The 19,954-nt window shown below is 37.7% G+C and overlaps 1 protein-coding gene across 1 annotated transcript in view; it reads right to left on the bottom strand.

Annotated features, from left to right (window-relative positions):
- SPTLC3 (serine palmitoyltransferase long chain base subunit 3) overlaps window positions 1–19,954 on the bottom strand; it is a 150,720-nt gene that overhangs the window by 118,329 nt on the left and 12,437 nt on the right. The window lies entirely within an intron of this gene.

Below are 19,954 nucleotides of genomic sequence, written 5' to 3' on the forward strand. Positions count from 1 at the left end.
GCTGCTCACTGCGGCAGCTGGCCGCTCACGCTGGCTGCTGGCTACACACGGTAGCCCATGGCAACCCATTGCCACAGGGGCTGCAGCCTACGCCATTGCCGGCGACTCACAGCAGCCCAGCTCCAGGTTGAGCGGTTGTTCAGCATCTTAGCTGTGGAAGGCAGTGTCACTGGCCCTCATATGTGGGATCCAAACCAGGGCCCTCTGGCATCCCTAGCCAGTTCTCAACCAACATGCCACTCAGCTGGCCTTATAAATTTGTTTTATAACCCTCTAATGCAGCGGTTCTCAACCTGTGGGTCATGACCCCTTGGGGGTCCAACGACCCTTTCACAGGGGTCGCCTAAGACCATCAGAAAACAAAAAGATGTTTACATTATGATCCATAACAATGGCAAAATTACAGTTATAGAGTAGCAACAAAAATAATTTTATGGTTGGGGGTCACCACAACATGAGGAACTATATTAAGGGGTCGGGGCATTAGGAAGGTTGAAAACTGCTGCTCTAATGAAATAATTGATTCTGATAAAGATTCTCAAAAGATGCTAAATCCATTAAGTGAAAATTTAATAAGGAATGGGCTTTATTTAGCAAGAAGCCAAAGTATCACCCAAAGGTTACTACCTAATCATAAACCTGGGGTTACTACCTTAACTAGGTGATCAAATTATATCACAGATGTTGGAACAACTAGCCACTCTGTGCTATTATCATGATGTAATATTCAATATACCAATGAAACATTTAAGCTGAATTTTGTCACGCTCGTATATCTAGCTTCCATTTCACAAGAAATATTAGGAATGTGGAACATGGTAAATTAACTTCATGAGGAAACAATCAGATAATTCACAATGTGAAAATTTCTACAGGACAATTGACTTGGTCTTTAAAATAAAAAATAAATAAATGGGACTACATCAAACTAAAAAGCTTCTGCACAGCAAAGGAAATAATCAACAAAATTTAAAGACAACCTAAGAATGGAAGAAAATATTTGCAAACCTTACATCTGATAAGGGGCTAATATTCAAAATATATAAGGAACTCACAGAACTCAAAAAATAAACAAACAACCCAATCAAAAAATGGGCAAAAGACCTGAACAGACAGACATTTTTCCAATGAAGACATGCAAGTGGCCAAGTTATATGAAAAAGTGCTCAACATTATTAATTGCCAGGGAAACACAAATCAAAGTTGCACTGAATGATGCAATTATGAATAAGAGATATCACCTCACACATGTTAGAATGGCCATCATCAAACAAAACAAAACAAAACAAAATAACAAGAAATAACAAGAGTTGGGAAGGGTGTGGAGAAAAGGAAACACTTGGGCACTATTGGTGGGAATATAAATTGGTACAACCACTATGAAAAATAGTATGGAGTCTCCTTAAAAAAAATGGAAATACCAATCTGAGTATATATTCACAGGACATTAAATAAATATCTTGAAGAGCTATCTGCACTCCTATGTTCATTGCAGCATCATACACAATACCCAAGATACAGAAACAATCTAAGTGTCCGCTGACAGATGAATGAAGAAAATGTCACACACACACCACACACACACACACACACACACACACACACACACTCAAATATTATTCAGCTATATAAAAGAAGGTATTCTTGCCATTTGCAACAACATGGATGAACCTGGAGGGCATTATACCAAATGAAATAAGCCAGATACAGAAAGACGAGTACTGCATGACCTCACTTACAAGTGGCATCTAGAAAAACTGAATTCACAGAAGCAAAGAATAGAATGATAGTGGGGAAATGGTGAGATGTTGGTCAAAATGTAGAAAACTTCAGTTTTAAGGTGAATAAGCTTTGGTTATCTATGTACAGCATGGTGACTATAGTTAATGATACTGTACGAGTATTTGAAATTCGCTGAAAGAGTAGATCTAAAGTGTTCTCACCACACACACAATTTGGTAACTAGGTGAGGTAAAGTATATGTTACTTAGTTTGATTGTGGTAATAACGTCACAACATATACTATATCAAATCACTCTGTATGTCTCAAATATATACAATTTTTATTTGTCAATTATATCTGAGTGAGGCTAAAAAAAAAGAGTAGGGGAGAAGACTGAAGAGACAACCAAATGCAATGTGTGTTCTTTGTTTTTGTAAAAACAACAAAAAAAAACACTAGTAAAAATATATATTTGTACAACTGTGGAAATTCAAATGTGGACTGGAAATGTATCTTATTAAGGAATTATACATTTTGTTGAGAGTGACAGTATTAAAGTTATATGAAAATGTTTTATAATAAGGGTGGTAAAGTGTTATGAGAGCTGCAATTTTCTTTCAAACAGTCCATCAAAAATAAAATACTTACATGAAGCAATTTTGGGAAAATATTAATAACTGTTACTTCTAGGTGGAAGTTTTAGATATTGTTAAATAATTTTTTTTTAGTTTTCTATATGTTTAAAAATTTTCAAATAAAAAGTTAAAGTATTTCTTTTATTTTAGGGTCAACATTCCAGTGGAAAGTAGACTTTTAATATCAAACTATTCTGATTCCTGTTTAACTAATTTGCACATAATAGCTCAATGTTGGCTCAACAGATTAGTGAGTAAATTATTGTTAATGCTACTACTTAATTAAGTTTTTAGTCTTCAATAAGTATTTATACATTCATTCATTATTCCACTCAACACTTTGTATGGATCATTTCATTGGGAAATGGGGAATCTGTTTTAACTGCTTGGAATACATAACTTAGTGATTTACAGGAAATTGAAGTTATCAAATGTCTACTGATATTTAATGTGCTAATTTATCTTACATTTATATTTAGAATGACACATTATATAAAATTATGTTAATTAGAAATACTGGTTTTGCCACTTGCATAGTCTTTGTCATCACTACAAGCACCATTTAAATCCACCAACACAATTTTGTAGATGTTATCACCTTCATTTCCTCCACTTTGAGATGTAGCATTTTTGGAACCTCTGACTTAGTCACTGACACACAAAATATATGTCAATCAAAAAAAGTTTATCTGGTAGATAAATATTTTTGGTCTCTACACTTCTTGTTTTTAAAACAATTTTTTTAAAAAGTCTTTTCCTAATGACATCTAACACTTGAGTTAAGTCAAACCCCCCAAAATATTATTAAATCTTATTAAAATTCCTTGCTTCCTTATTTATCCATTGTATCAAGTTACATCTGTAGACACCTCAAACTAACATTGATCAATATTGCCTTTGTCTAACATGTCATCCCCAAATACTACCTAGTGTTTTGAAATAGCACAAGTGAGAAAGTATTGCTTGATGTAAGGTCTTGAATAAAACGTGAATGAAAGGTTATAAGAAATGCCTTGTTTTGGGGTATGTAGGGCATTTATTGAATGCCTAACATGAGCCATCAATGAGCATAGATTCTGGGGTTTCAAAGATGACCAAGACAGACCTGACTCCTGCTCCTGACTTCTTGATCTCCCTCTTATTATGTCTTCACATCAGTCTTGTAGGTCTGATGGATGGCTGATCTTAATATGCTAGTGCTTTTGGGTCGCCTCCTTGGTTCTTTTCTGTGCTTGACCTTTGGACTACATTGGTCTTCAGCATTCCAAGTGAGATTCCCCTCCTGGTTCCTTCTACATCGTGGGGACACACAATTGGCTTCCTTCTTTTCTAGATTTGTCCAGACTCTAGCAAAAGGGATGGAGGTCATTATGAAGGCAGATTTGATGAACTTTTGTGACTGGTTAGGTCACAAGGAAGAAGAATGTGAAAAGTATCTGCAAGGAGCATTACCATATTGTTGATAAGAAAAAGGGAATTAGGAGGGCTGCTTACGGGAGGAAGACAGTGAGTATGTATGGGACATGATAAGTTGGACATGATGATTGCTCACAGAAGTGGGACTGTTTGCCAGGCAATTAGGGGTACAGGAAAAGAAGAAGTCCCTGGCTAAAGTCGAGAATCTGGGAGTCCACTATCTGAAGCACAGTTTAAGCCATGGTTGAAGGTGAATGTGATAAAAGACAATTATAAAGAGAGAATAGCAGTGGGCTTGACAGGATTTTGAGACCCACTGCTCTTATGGGCACCATAGAGGAAGGCACGTGGGTGAAGGGGACCCAATGTTGGTGAGTTCAGGGACCTATTTAGCCAGCTCATAAATTAACCTCTTAGGGTGACCTACAAGATGGCTGAGTTATATGGGTGCATGTGAAGCGATAAACTACCAGGATATTTAAGGCCATTCTATGTGGATCAGCGGGTTTTCCCTTTTTCCTTTCCTAGCCCATATTCATTTCTGAGCTCCACATATGGTCATAACAAGCAGAGCATTTCCCATGAAATCCATGAGAACTTTCTGCTTAAATTGGCTCTTAGGTAAACCTGCACTGTACATAACAGGTTGTCTTCCTAGGTGCAGATAAAATCCTCAGTTGGGTGCACAGCTTGGGCCTGGGTAACTTTAGTTAGTTAGTTAGTTATTTGGCCCTGTGACTTTTTCTCTAAGATAGTTATAACACAAAGGAGAAATTTTCAACAATGTCCATCAGCCCAAACCAATATTTACTTTACTCTTTCTCATATAACCTTATTTCTTTTAAATTTCTTTTCATGTAATTTTATTTGGCAGAGAGAAAATGAGATACCTTTATGAAGAACAAAGTTATCTGGAAATATACAGGTCTTTCTTAACAGTGGAAAGTGACTCATTTACTACATTCCTTTATTTAAAATTGAAATTAGTCACACTTCATGGGAAGGATTTCTCAAATTGGCACTGGATAGTTATTTTGAAATATAACAATTTTCCCTATCAAAGTAAATGAAGCATAACATTTTGCTTAATAAGTTTGCTGGCTAAGGCCGACCCTGCATGGTAATCTGCAATACACTTTCTTTCTTCTACCTTTTCTTTCACAGTCTTGAAAATGAACAGCCAGCTTGCCCAGAGTGCCTGGTCATTTGGGACACTGTGACACCCTGAGGCTAGTTTACTTCCTGCATTTATGTCACATCTAGAAATAAACAGGGTGTTGGGGCATGCTGGGAGGACACACCTTTACAGGCAATTACTCTTCCATTCAAATTAGCGGGTGTTTTACTGGCTTCCTCTTTAGCACTGTCCTAGGATAATATTAAAGGGAACATGAAATCAAAAAATACAGTCCCTTTATCCCAGAATTGATAGGGTAGTAATGTACTGGGGTATGGGAAGAGAGTGAGTGTAAATGACCATAACTTAGAGCAAAAAGTAAGTGTCATAAGGGTGACACAAATGGAGGGGCCATATCACATTAGGTGATCAGGACTGGCTTCCTGAAAAAAGTGGAATTTGAGTCCACTCTTGATGGGAGGTAGAGCGTAAAGATGAAGAGAACTTGCACAAGTGCGAGACTGCCTGGGTTCAAATCCAGACACTTTCACTTGCTGACCGTATGACTTTGCCTTGAAATGCCTCAAGTATGAAATTGAGCTAATAAGGGTTGTTTTAAAAATTAATTGAAATGCTGTATACAAAGTACCTGCCATAGAGTAAGCATGCAGTAAAAGTTACGATTTTCATTAAATCTGAATAGAGACAATGATGAAACTCTTAGAATGGATGATGCTGCTTTTAGAGAAATATTTGGGAAAGATAGTATATCTGGGAAAGATATTATATTTGGGAAAGATGTATAGAGCCTTGACCAATGTTTATACATAGGGAGAAATGGGAAAATGGGCTCCACTAGGAGACTGCAAGTGTAAGAGGGGAGGAAGAAGTGGGAGGTTAAAGAGGGAAGAGTGATGGGGGCTGAGATACTGAAGTTGAGAAAGACCATTGTATATGGGACTCTCACAAGAAAACATCAGCAAGTGATGTTGGACCCCTTCCTCACAACATACACAAAAATAAACTCAAAATAAATCATAGTCATATATGTAAGATCTAAAACAGTAAAACTCTTTGAAGAAAATATAGGAGTAAATATTCATGACCTTGTATTAGGCAAAACATTCTTAGTTATGATAGAAAAAGCACAAATGACAAAAGAAAACAGAGAAGTTCTACTTCCTCCAATTTGAGATTTTGTGCTTCAAAGGATACTATTAAGAAAGTGAAAAGACAACTCACAGAACTGTAGAAGATATATATGATATCTGATAAGGGTTTAATATTCAGAATATATAAAAAAAACACTTACAGCTCAATGATAAAAAGACAAATAACCCAATTAAAATGGGCAAAATATCTGAATAAAAATTTGTTAAAATATATATATATAAATGCCCAATAAGCACATAAAAAGATGTGCACCATCATTAGCTATCAGGAAAATGCAAATTAAAATCATAATGATTAATTTTCCTGATTTTAGCTAATGATGGTGAACACACAACGTGATATATAATGATGTATTACAAAATTGTACACTTGAAACCTATGTAACTTTACTAACATTGTCATCCCAATAAATTTTAATTAAAAAATATCATAATGAAATACCACTTTACATCACTTGATGGATATAATAAAAAGGCAGATAATAACAAGTTCTAGCAAAGACGTGAAGAAATTGTGATCCTCATACCGCAGTTCCTCTAAAAGTTAAACATAGAGTTGTCATATGACCCAGAAACTCTCTTAGGTATATAACCAAAGGATGTGCAAACACATGCTCACATAAAAACCTGTACTCAAACATTCATAGTAGTATTAGTCATAATACGTAAAAAATGGAGACAACCCAGATAATCATTAACTGATGAATGGATAAATAAAATGTAGTACAGCTACACAATGGATTATTGTTTGACAATAAAAATGGAGAATACACTGACAAATACTCTAACACGGATGCACCCCTGAAAACATTATACCAAGTGAATGAAGCCATTCACAACAGACCACATATTGTATGATTCCATTTATATGAAATTTCCAGAATAGCACTGTTGTCCTTGATGACATTGTTGGGTCACTGAATCAACCAATCCAGGAAGCACCCAATTCTAGACTCTTCCCAACTCTAGACTTTTATTGTGTGAGAATAACAAGAATCTTATTTTTAATCTACTTATATTTGAGTCTTCCATTACTTGCAACTGAAAGGATATCATCAGATCAGTTCTCATCTCCTGTCAAGGGAGTAACAAGAATTGTAGACTAGATGAGAGGCTAGTGGAGGGGGGCAGGACTGATGCTCATCTAGTACACATGACGTACTCATCTCAGTTGTTTGTGCCAGCATCCATTCTTCTGTCCTGCGTGGCAAGTATACATTCCTCACTGTTAGCATATAGTATGAGGGCTGGAAGGATAAGGGCAGTAGGAATGCATAGAGAGAAAGATCCCTCAAATAGAACTGAGAGCATCAAGGGTGACGCTCATCAACCGTTCTCTTGGACCACTGCAATCACCTCTTGGATGATTTCTTTATTCCACCCTGATTGCCCAAATCTGCAGTTGCTAGATAACTTTACTTCTAGCTCTAATATCCAAGTGTTATTTATAATAGCATCTCCACAGTACTCCCTAAAGATGGCCATCAACAAAAAAGAATTTTGGAAAGGCTACATACCTCTGAACCTCTTGGGTTTTCATAGCAAAAACAATCTAGACCGTGAGAGCCAGGGTAGTCATCTTTCTTATTCATCACTATATCCCCATTGTAAACACACAGCTTTACTTGGTAAGTGCTGAATAAATATTTGTTGATTGAATTAGCTTATTGAATGCTATTAAAATACTGAAGTGAAAAACCACTTAACTTGGGAAACCCAGTACATGAATCAAATGTATTCTTTACCTTTTATATAAATTTGCCTATGTCACTACAAAACTCTCTTAGAGAAGTGTTGACTTTCAGCATAAAGTTAAGTTTCTTAGCGTAGAAGACAATGATCTGCCTATAAGTCCTCTGATTTTCTGCCTTTCACTTGTTTAAGCAACATCAAACTGCTTTCATTTCACACTCTGATTTTTGTCCCCTCCAAACCTGTTCTCATGCTGCCACTTTTCTATAATTTCTTTGGTTTCCATTCCCTTTCCTAACTGCCTTCTCCTGCCACCTGTCCTTCATCTCGACTCCACATGTTTTGCCTGCCTAATATCCACTGCTTAGGACCCATCTCTGGCTTCACTTCCTGAAAATATCAAGACTAGATGTTCTTACTTCTTAATACCATCATTACATGCACCATATTGTATTACAATAATATTTTTAAAAGACAATTCATTTAATAAAAGGACAGAAAATAAAGGCTCACTTGCAAAAAGTGATAGTTTTCATTATCTCTCACTCAGGCCTTTCAAATATTTCAAATAGTTTAATGCTTTTGTTCAGTGTGGCAAAGAATGGCTGGTCACCAAACCTATTATCCTTTCCTCTTTCTCACAGCTGGGCTACATTTCCCACATACCTAGCAGACAAATGTGGCCATGTGACTGAGTTCTGACCGATGTGAAATGAGTAGAAGTGAAATGTACCATGTCCTTGCCTGGCCTAGAAAAGCCTCTCTCATGATCCATCTCTTTCTCTTTTTCTCCTGTTGCATCCATCTGAATGCTGATGACCAAGATGACTTTGGAAGCCACACATTAGAGAATGCAGCACTTTTGATACTCTGGTTTCCTGAATATCTGTGTAGAGCAGAGTCCTCACTACTTCCCCCTTCAACTTCCTATCACTGTCAATTAGACTTAACATGAATGAGAAATAAACTTCCATTGGGTTATGTTTTTGAGATTTGGTGGCTCATTTTTTCTGACATCTAGTATTACTTTAATGACTACATATTACAGGAATTTTGTTAAAATTCATCTGTAATCCTCACTTAGAAGCATTTGAAATATGAGGTGTAATAAAAAAACACAGTGAATGTTGAAATAAAAAAATTGATTATAGTGAAAGACACATTGCCATTAGTCCCCCTCAAAATACTCTCCCTTGCTTCAAACACACTTATCTCATTGTTGTTGTCACTTTCTGAAGCAGTTCTGGAAGTCCTCTTTCATGAGTGTCTTTGGTTTTGCTGTCATGACTGCCTCAATGTCCTGAACTAACTAAAAAAGTTCACCTTTCATGGTCATTTTGACTTTGGGGAAGAGCCAGAAGTCACACGGTGCCATTGAATAGGTGGATAAGGACATACGGTAATGTATTTATTTTACAGAAATTGCCATACCAGAAGCAATGTGTGACACAGAGCCTTTCCATTGTGATCAACAAATATGGTGAATGCTGTTGCTGAGTGTCATCAAACAGAAAGGCAGGCATCTTCAATATGGGAAGCAGCATATTGAACCTTAGTAACAGTGTGTGACGAATTTCAACTTGTTCAGTGCAGTCAGTTGGGTGTGAGCTACGATTGAGAGGTGTGTTTTAAAGTGTGGCAAATCATCCTCTATCATGACAATGCTCTGTGTCACACATCGCTTCTGTCATGACAATTTCTGTCAAATAAAAACATTACAGTGTGTCCTCATCCACCTTATTCACCGGATCTGTCACAGTGCTACTTCTGGCTCTTCCCCAAAGTCAAAATGATCATGAAAGCTAAATGTTTTGATTCAATTCAGGACAGCACAACTAAAGACATTCATGAAAGAGGACTTCCAGAACTACTTCAGAAAGTGGCAAGAACAATGGGATAAGTGTGTTTGAAGCAAGGAGGGTATTTTGAGGGGAATTAATGGTAATGTGTCTTTTACTGTAATATATTTTTAATTTAAACATTCACTGTCTTTTTTGATCATACCTCATAAGTCTGAAAACCATGTTAACTTCCTAAGATAAGGTGTGTATGAGGACCTGTCTGGGCTGACAAAAATTCAAATTTAAATCTGGAGAAGTTGATGCCAGAAAATTAACTGAGTTAAAGATTCAATTCTTGATTTATTGAGCATCTCTCTGTGTTAGGTAGTGCCTGATTGAAAAACGTACATTACAAGGTTAGGCTTCAGTTCATAGATGTCTGAGAGATAGAGAGAGAGATAGAGATAGATAGATAGAGAGATAGAAAGAGAGAGAGAGAGAGAGAGAGAGAGAGAGAGAGAGAGAGAGAGAGAGAATACATATGAAACTGTTTGAGGGAACCAGTTCTTTATATATTATTGTAGCTACTCCAAACCTTTCTTTATATTGAAAAAAAGTTCATATCTTGAGAGGTTAAGTTGGTTTTCCATTTTCTTAGCTTTCCTCTTCACCACCTGAGAAGTTAGCTAATAAGTCAGGGCAGCCCAGGAAGTGAGCCACAGGCTTCCCCAGGACACACCCAGATTGGTAAGTAAAGGATTCACAGAAAGTATTAGTTTACTTGGAGGGGTCTAAACAGAGTCCCTAGCAGAATGCCCAATCACTCTTTGCTGCAGGAATGAATGAATGAATGCATGAATGAATGAATGAGAGAGAAAGACACCCAAGATTGGGAAAGTTTGGGAGAGGAGTGAGGGCCTTCCAGGACAGGAGGACCAGCATTAGCACTTGTTGGTGGGTAAAAACAAGAGGAAGAGAACAGGAGCTTACATGGACCTCATGTGTTACCTACTTGGAGATGAGATGTCAAATCCCACCAGAATGTAATAGGCCTTCTATGGCAGGGTAAGCCAGGCTTTCTGTTTCAGATTGCAGCAAAAAAAGGGTGTACTTTCATTAGGATGTCCTCTTATCCTAATGAAGGAGAAGGGTGGGGCAGAAAGATTTGTAGGATCCTACCTGAAATGATGGCTGGGGTGGAGGCTCTAAAGTCAATTGGACATAAATCAACTTTGGAACAAAGTGGCTGTCCTTCACCACCCTGCAATGATTACATTCTTCTGATCTTATTTGCAACCAGCTGACTCACTTGAGAATCAGAGAGCTTGTATTACATTATCCTGAAAACAATACACTAGTGGTTTAATGTCAGTGTGAATAACTACCACCTACTATCTTCTTGATCAGTTATAATGTGTCATGTAAAAAGAGTGCTTATCCCTTTGATGCTCAAAGGTTTTGTGACCATGATCTTATTTATTTACATAGTATTCCTAAGAGGTAGGTAGCGAATTGCTGTAATAGAATTAGAATTATCTTCACTTGATAAAAGAGAGCAGGTGGGGACCTAATAACAGGGCACTAAGCAACTTCCCCAAGGTTATAAAGCAGGAAAATACAGGACTAAGTTGAATTTCTCAACTCCACAACACGATGGTTAAAGCAGAAAAACTTGAAGTTAAATCTTGAGACATGACAGAGGAGAACATACTTCAGAAATAAAATAGCCAGGAGGCTGAATGTTCTCCTTTCCAGGTAGGTACTGGTAGCAGCACACACTCTGTGTGAAGGCTGACTACCATATGCCTGAGCATGTACCTGTGTTGGGCACTAGAAGGATCATTCAGGTAGTCTCTCTCATAGCTCCCATCTTCATGGAGCTCATGGGCTAATGGGGAGATACAACGTGCATACAAAAAGATAACATTTTAGGACTAGAGGGCACGAAGTATCCAGTGGCAACATCTAATCAAGTGTATAGCAGTGATAAAAAGTAAATAAGAAGTCTGATAAGTCACTCCATATTTATACATTTGTTCATTCATTCATTTGTTCATTCAACACATTTTTAGCACCTCCCCTGTGCCAGCTGCTGTGCTAGGTCCAGGTGACACAATGGTGACCAAGAGGGACACAGCCCCTGACCTCATGACATCCATGGTCTATATGTATGTCCAATACAGTAATCACTAGCCACATGTGGTTATTTACACTTAAACTTAAATAATTAAAATGAAATAAAGTTAGAGATTTAGATCCTCAATTGCACTTAGGCACATTTCAAGTGCTCAATAACCATATGTGGCTGATGGCTACATTACTGGAAGGGACAGATATGCAGCATTTCTACCAATCATCACAGGAGGGTCTGCTGTTCTGAAGTCCGCAAATTGTGGCCCACAGTCCAGATTTGGCCCGTCACTTGCTTTCGTAAATAAAATTTTTCAGGAACACAGATACATCCATTTGTTTGTGTATTATCTATAGTTGCTTTCACACTATAAGGGCAGAGCTGAGTAATTGTGACAGAGACTGTATAGCCTACAGAGCTAGAAATATTTACTATCTTTTCCTTTCCGGAAAAAGTTTGCTAATCCCTGGACTAGATGGAAATACAGACACAGGACAAATATTTACAAAAAAAGGAAGTGGTAAGTAAGGGTGCTGTGGAGTGGAGAGGATAGGGTTGTGACTTTGTTTAGGGAAAGAGAAAGGCCTCCCTAAAGAACATGGTATTTAAAATGAGATCGGAATCATTGGTAGGAGTTTACCGGGCACAGTGTTCCCAGCAGAAGGAAGAGCCTGAGGATCTGCGGGAAGTGGCAGGGGGTTTGGTTGGCAGAGATGGTGATGAGACATGCATGGCCGAATGTCAGTTCCAGGGAAGGAACTCTGTCCATGCTGTCCATTGTTCCAGTGCCTGGAATGGCATCTAATATGTAGTAGGCATGGAATAAATATTTGATGAATGAATGAATAGGCTGGGAGGTTATGCAGAGCTCATACACTGAATTTAGGATTGTTGCCCTGATCCTAATAAGGGATGCCGCTGATGAGTTTTAAGCAAATGGTGGCTTAAAAACCTGATGAGATATGTGTTTTTAAAAGGGCCCCTACAAGGCTATGTGGTGAATGGGTGTTCTGGGAGCACCCACATTCAGTCATTCACAGGGATTCATGGTTATGTGCTTGGTCATTTTAAAGTCAGTACCAAGTCCATTGTAGAAGATTTGATGAAGCAAACTCATTCAGTTGATCCTGAAATTTTGAACCTAAAATAAAAAATCAAAAGAAAAGAATCTCCTAAATTGCATGAGAATTAACCGACAACAGGGGCATGCTTTGTCATTACTGTGAGGTGTGCACTGTGGCATTTCTTACTCATGCCAGGCAGCCAGTGACTCATAGGTGAGTGATAGCAAGGGTGGAGATCTTGGAAGCACACAAAATGCAGTTCTGAGAGTCATTTGGCTGAGCTCAGTGGATTAAACTTGGGTTATAAACAATAATTTTTCTCTTTGAATCAAATTGAAACAATTTTTTTGCACCTCAATAATGATGAATTACCTTAGCCCCACTCAAAATTTTCTGTCCTGAAACAGTGCCTGCCATACAGCAACATGAAGAAGCAGGAAGACTTCCTACTTAGAAAGAGAGAAACTGGTCAAGGATTCAGTTGTTGTTCCTTCTCTCCGTGTGTATTTGAATTTGGCTCATGGTTGCACATATCTATTCTCCTTGCTTTTCTTCCCCCTTTTTCTTTGCCTGTCACCCTGTCAAACCACAATTTTATGCATGTCAAGAGCAGCCTAGGAGCCTGTAACCTGGTTTATCTTTTGCTTGCCTTTTAAGACAAAATGAGTGTTTAAAGAGATAATGCTTAGTTGAATGTACACAGATTTATTAGCGAAAATCTTTTATTTTTGTGGAAGGCAGCACATGCCATTTTAATCATCTATTAAAAGATTTTACTCCTTTCAAAAAATAAGCATTTTGTCTTCAAACAACCAGTTCATCAAGAGTATAACATCACAACAATTTATAGCTTTGCTTCCAAAAAATCGAGTAATATCCATGATCATAGTTATATGGTTAATTTTTCTTATCACATGGTACATAATATAGGGAAAAAAAGTAACTTCTTGCAGAGAAACGCTAATAGATCTCACCTATACTCCTGAATCAGCTAGCTTAGTTGATCTAAGCATTTTTTTTAGCCATAATAGTTTCTGACCTCTAAGTAAAGGATGGTATAAGACACAAGTCATCTGATTGGCATAAAGATTGATACTATACTTAAAAGAAAACTGACGTTTATGACCTATTTATTTCAGTTTTTGAGTGATTGTCTCAGGTCATCATGTGGAACACTTCTGTTTCTAGTCTATAGGTACCTGATTTTGTGGTCTTGCTAAGAACTGATCAATGAGAAGCATGGTCCCTTAGACAAAATGCCAGCCCCTCTTGCATAAACTAACAAACCAATTCCTGAGGTACATCCATGAGTTGTGGGATTTTCCTAGGTGTCCCAAATTATTTGCTTGGGTTGGCAAAAAGTATTAGTGCCAATGGCTCTTATATTTGTTTTTGTGATATGAAAGGCAGTTGTAGTATAGAGGTATTAGAAACTGGCAGTGAGTCAATGTGTGTCTTGCCCTGGATTGGCCATTTTGAGATCTTGGGCAAGTGATGGCACCTATTTGAGTCTCAGTTGCCTATTGAGAAATGTGTTATGAAGATGTAAAAAATGAGATAACATGTTTCTCTAAGATCTGAGGTCAGTTCTACCATTGTTATTAAAGTGTGTGAGAAGATCTGGGGTCTCATCTCTTTAGGACTATCAGAGTGAGTGACTGACAAACATGCCAAGTTGTAAGAACCCAAGGGTTTCTACTATGTTATCAATGTCATTGCCTCCAACAAGCTCAGCAAAGGAACCAAGAAATGAATCATTGCCTCATGTTCCCCTGCTGGGTCTGGAAGCTATGATTCATGATGTGATGAATTTGAAAATGGAGTTGAGGCTGAGCAAAAGTTCAGAAGGTGAGTCTGAGGAATACTCATGCTATATAATATAAGGAAGACAATGGTAAATGAGTTTTAAAGAAATATTTATAGAAAGTTATTCTCCCTGGTGTGCCATGTACAATCACTTTGCTACTTGGATATGGAAATCTAAGATAGAAATTAACAATTTTCAAGGCTTTTAGGATCCCATGAATTTTTTAAAAATTCAACAAGACTGACTACCAATGCTGCTCTTCTGAGCAAGTATAATAAACAAAACAGCAACTTTTTCCCCCTTGCTGTGAATTAAACTTCTGAAGGACAGAAATCCTGATTTTTTTCACTTCCTACCTGTTCTGGTAAGGAGCAGTTGACGGGGTTGCATGCACTGAATAAGGGCTTGATAAATGTCTACTGCCTCTAGTCCTTTAAGACATTCCTGAAGTGAGAGTCAGAATGTTTGGAATTGTTGACCAGTTCTGTCACCATCATTCATGTGGCTTTGGCCTCATTTTTTTTCTGAGTCCTGGATTTTTATCCCTAAAATGGGTAAAGGGCAGTCATTCTGTCTACTTCACAGCAATGCTATAAGGATCCAATGAGATTCTGGATATAAGGATCACTGTACAGATAGAAGGATCTTTGTAGTTAATGCTTAAAATTAAAGGGGCAAGGAAATGGTTAAATTTTAAAGAAATCATTGTTTTAACTTTTGTTCCCCAGAAGCAGATCCTAAGTAAAAGATTCAAATACAAATTGTTTATTTAAAAGTGATACCAGGAAGCACTGGTAAAGGAAAGGAGACGAGGCAGCAAAGGTTAGGAAACCAGTGAAAGCTATGCTATCAAGCCTTTTACTACTGTGGGAAACTGGAGCTCACTTCTAGTGAGGACTCTGGGAAACAGTGTAGAACATGCTTCAGACTTATCCACCTGAGGGCTGAGGTAGTGGGAGTGTTTATCCTCCCGCTCCCATCAGTGGATGAAGGCTACTCCTTGGGGTATTGATTCTCTGGCATGCCTTACTTGGTGCACACTAGGGCAAAACAGGTTTCAGGAGGCCAGAGAAACTTCTCAGGCAAAGGACCTGGGAAATGGTCTTTGGAATTAAGGCTTTGTACACAGAAATGGTAAGAGCTGGAAGGGAAAGTGGACATGGCACCAATAGGATCTGTTACTGTCATTATGACTTCATAAATACACTACCTTTATATCTAACATTCACCTTTCCATGTTATTATTCTCTAATATTCAGTTTGTTTTAAATTGGAGACTTGTTGGTCTTTTCTCAAGTATTTCTGTCACTGTGTGTTAAAGAGAGTGAAAATATGTAGTTCAATATGCATCCTCTCTTTGTATTCTCACACTGTTTCACCAAAGAAAGGCTAGGGATAGAAATAAGGCAATTGCCATGTGCAATAGCAATCATTAACTCTAATTAATATTTACTTTTCTAACATGGTGTTTGAAGATATGCAAAAAAGGAAGCTTTCTACACATGACTCTTCTTTTGAGAAACAGGAAAGGAGATGCCTTTATATTAGACACATGCAATTTTGTGATATCAGTTTTGAAATTGAGGCAAAAGAATTTGCAATAGCAGATACCACATTGAGTCATCAAATATGTGGTCCCTGGCACTTTGCATTAAGAACTTGGATGTTTAAAAAAAATGCAACATCTCATAAATGGCCTTGGTCTGGGTACTAAGAGACTAAGAGTGGTTTCACCTTGGTGTAACCATGGAAGGAGTCACTTAGTTTTCCTGAGTCTCATTTCTCCATGGGTAAGAAGACAGGGAATGGAGTGGAATTGCAAGAATTTCTTAACTAAGTTTCCTTTCTACTAGCTGGATTTACTAAAGACAAAAAGGAAAATGCTTCTCAATCCCTTTGGAATTAAATGTGTAGAACAGGAGAATTTCTCTAGTAAGTCAGCCTTCTGTTGAGCCCTTCATTTACCTCAGTAGATGCCAATCTACATATTCAGTTATTTTGTCCAGAGATTAAACTCTCCAAGTGAACAATTTTATAACACCTTTCTATAGTCAAAACTATATAATGAAACCATTTTCAATAAGCACAATCAAAATGTCATGTAGGCCAAAATTCATTGAATGGTATACTTCATATATGTGAATTTTTCCTCAAAAGAAGAAAAAAAAACTATAAACAAATATTGAATCTGGTTAATGATATGCATGTGAAAGAGTTTAGGGGTGAAGTGTTTTGATTATTCTACAACTTTCTTTGAAATGCATAAAGCATATGAATTGAAGGATGGAGGGATGGACAAATGGATAGACATGTGATAAAACAAATATAGTAAAATGTTAAGTGTAGAATACAGGTGGTATGTATATGAGTATTCATCATAGAACTCTTAATATTTTTGTAAGTTTGCAAGTACAATAAGATGTGTGAGGAAATACATTGTTTTTCTAGTGATATAAACACAGACCCTAGGTTACCAGCCTGCACCACTAAGTAGAGGTTTAATCTTGGAGAAATTTACCTAACTTTTGTATGATCTGCTGCCTTATCTAAGAAATGGGGATAGTAACAGTATTAATCTCATAAGGATGTTGTGAGAATCAAATAAGTTGGTATTTGCAAAGTTTTTAGCATAGTGTGTGATGCAAATCTCATTAAATGAAATTTTAAAAATCAAGTCATAACAGGGTCACTGGTGGGAAAACAGATTGTATTGACTTTTCTTGGACATTCAACCCGGAGAATGCAGAATTTTATTAAAACCAGATGACAGGCCTATACACCCCAAGGTATTAGTCATTTTCTCTTTAATCCAGGCATATTTCATCTCCTGCTAAGAGGTAGTGGAATTATTAAAATGAATCAAGAATATTTAATTTCTATTTTCATTTCTTTAAAAAATAGAAAGGTTGCACTTGCTTAAAGTATGTTCCCTAAACCCAAGCTTAGAGAATATATAATATCTGGATATCAATATAAATCATTCACTCTTGGTTAGATTATAAATTGTGGCAGCCACTATAGAAAACAGTATTGAGGTTCCTCAGAAAATTAAAAATAGAACTACCATATGACCCAGGGCATTTCACTTCTGGGTATTTATTCAAAGAAAACAAAATAGTAATTCAAAAAGATACTATGCTCATTGTAGCATTATTTACAATAGCCAAAAAAGATAAAAAATATGAATCATAAAATGGCAATAACTACATGCCTATCAACAATTACTTTAAATGTAAGTGGGTTAAATGCTCTAATCAAAAGACATAGGTTGGATGAATGGATAAGAAAACAAGACCCTTACATATGCTGCCTACAAAAGACCCACTTCAGATCCAAAGACACATACAGATTGAAAGTAAAGAGATAGAAAAAGATATTTCATAAAAATGTAAACAAATAGAAAGCGGGGTTAGAATACTTATACCAGACAAAATAGACTTTAAAACAAAGGCTATAACAAGAGACAAAAACCCAGTGATCCTACTTATGAGTATTTATCCGAAGAAATCCAAAATATTACTTCAAAGGTACATGTGAATCCATGTGTTCATTGCAGCATCATTTACAATAGCCAAGATTTGGAGGCATCCTGGGTGTCCCTCAATGGATGAATGAATAAAGAAGGGGTGTTACATATATACAATGGGATATTACTCACAAATAAAAAAGGATGAAATCCTGCCACCTGCAATAACATGGATGGACCTAAAAGGCGTCATGCTAAGTGAAATAAGTGAGACAGAGAAAAGCATGTAGCTACCTGTCCACACAAAATATTCTAGTGATTTCATAATATTTAAATAGAGGACAGTGAATGTTTTCCAACAAAGGTTAGGAAAACAGCAAACTGAAGTCTAAAAAAAGCATGTATATTATAAGAGGGTGGCATTTTTAGTCTTTTAAAGAACTAGGAATATGGATAGCAAATAGCAATTTAAATAACAAAGAAGACAGTGAAATGAGAGTTTTTACAAACAATAGGTTAGTAAAAACAGGTGGTTATTATTCATTCCACAAACATTATTAAGAGCCTAGGAGTTGAGGATTCAGCAGTGGATGAAACAGAAATCCCTGCCCTTGTGGAGCTCACACCCTAGAGATGGTGGCCGACAGCATATAGGCATAAAGGGTGTGTGTGTGTGTGTGTGTGTGTGTGTGTGTGTGTGTGTGTGTGTGTGTGTGTGTGGAGCAGCTGATATTAAGTACTAAAGAAAACAAACATGAAAGGGTGGCAGGATGTCAGGAAGTTTGCAATTTTAGACAGAGGTTGCCTCTCACAGAGAAAATAACCTTTGAGTTAGGAAGTGAGGGAGGGAGGGCACAGGCATGTCCCGCTTGCCAGCCATCTGGGAAATGGAAATGGGAGGAGAAGTGCGAATGTCCCAAGGTGAGAGGATGCATGGTTACTTGCTCCCCTGTGGCTGGAATATAGTGAGCACTGAGAAAGGGAGCACGGAATGAGTCAGAGAGGACCAAGCCATGGGGCCTGATGGCTGTTGTAAGGATTTTCACCGTTAGTTTGAGTAAAATGGGTGTCATGGGAAGGATTTGGGCAGAAGAGTGACACCTTGATTCATTTCAACAAGATCAGGTCATTCTGGCTGCTGGGTTGAGATCAGTCTTGCTGGTGGTGATGGAGGGGAGGACAGGGATGGAAGTAGGGTACGTTGGTTAAAAATATGTCCATGAATTCTTTGACACTCTTCCCATTGAGAAGTGGAATGGCTCCCTCCCCTGGAATCTGGTGGGCTTGTTTGTGACCACTTCAATTTATAGAGTAGGGTGGAAGTGAAGCTGACCTCTGAAGCTCGGTTATAAAAGGCCACAAGATTTCTACTTCATTTACCAAAAAATTCTTGGAGTCCTCCCTGTTGGACGGGGCACATGTGGCTATCCAGTCCACAGTCCGGCCTTGTCCTATTTTTCAGCCGTACCACTCTGGATGCCAGACATGGGAATGAGGAAGTCATCTTGAAGACAGAGCCTCCTGGCCCCACTTTTCCCAGTGGGGAAAAAGGCCCAGTTCATTGAGTCATCCATGCTGAGGCCCCAAATATTCTAGAACAGGGAAAAACTGTCCCCACTGTGTCTATTTCTGAATTCCTGACCAGCTGAATCCATGAGCACAATAAAATTGTTATTGTTTAATGCCACGATGTGTTAGGATGGTTTGTTATGCAGCAATAAATAACTGGGACACAGGAAGACGAGATGAGGCTCCTGAAATAATCCAGGCGAGAGATCATAGTGGCTGAGACCAGAGTGGTTGTTGTGGGAGAGGTGAAGAGTGGTCAGATTCTGGACACATTGTGCAAGTAGAACCATGAATTTGCTGACGGATTAAGTGTACAATGAAAGAGAAAATTTGTGAATGATGCCCGGATGTTTGGTTTGAGCCACTGGAAGGATAGAGTTG

Source organism: Hipposideros armiger, unplaced genomic scaffold (assembly GCF_001890085.2).
Source record: "Hipposideros armiger isolate ML-2016 unplaced genomic scaffold, ASM189008v1 scaffold_20, whole genome shotgun sequence".
Classification (NCBI taxonomy): Eukaryota; Metazoa; Chordata; class Mammalia; order Chiroptera; family Hipposideridae; genus Hipposideros; species Hipposideros armiger.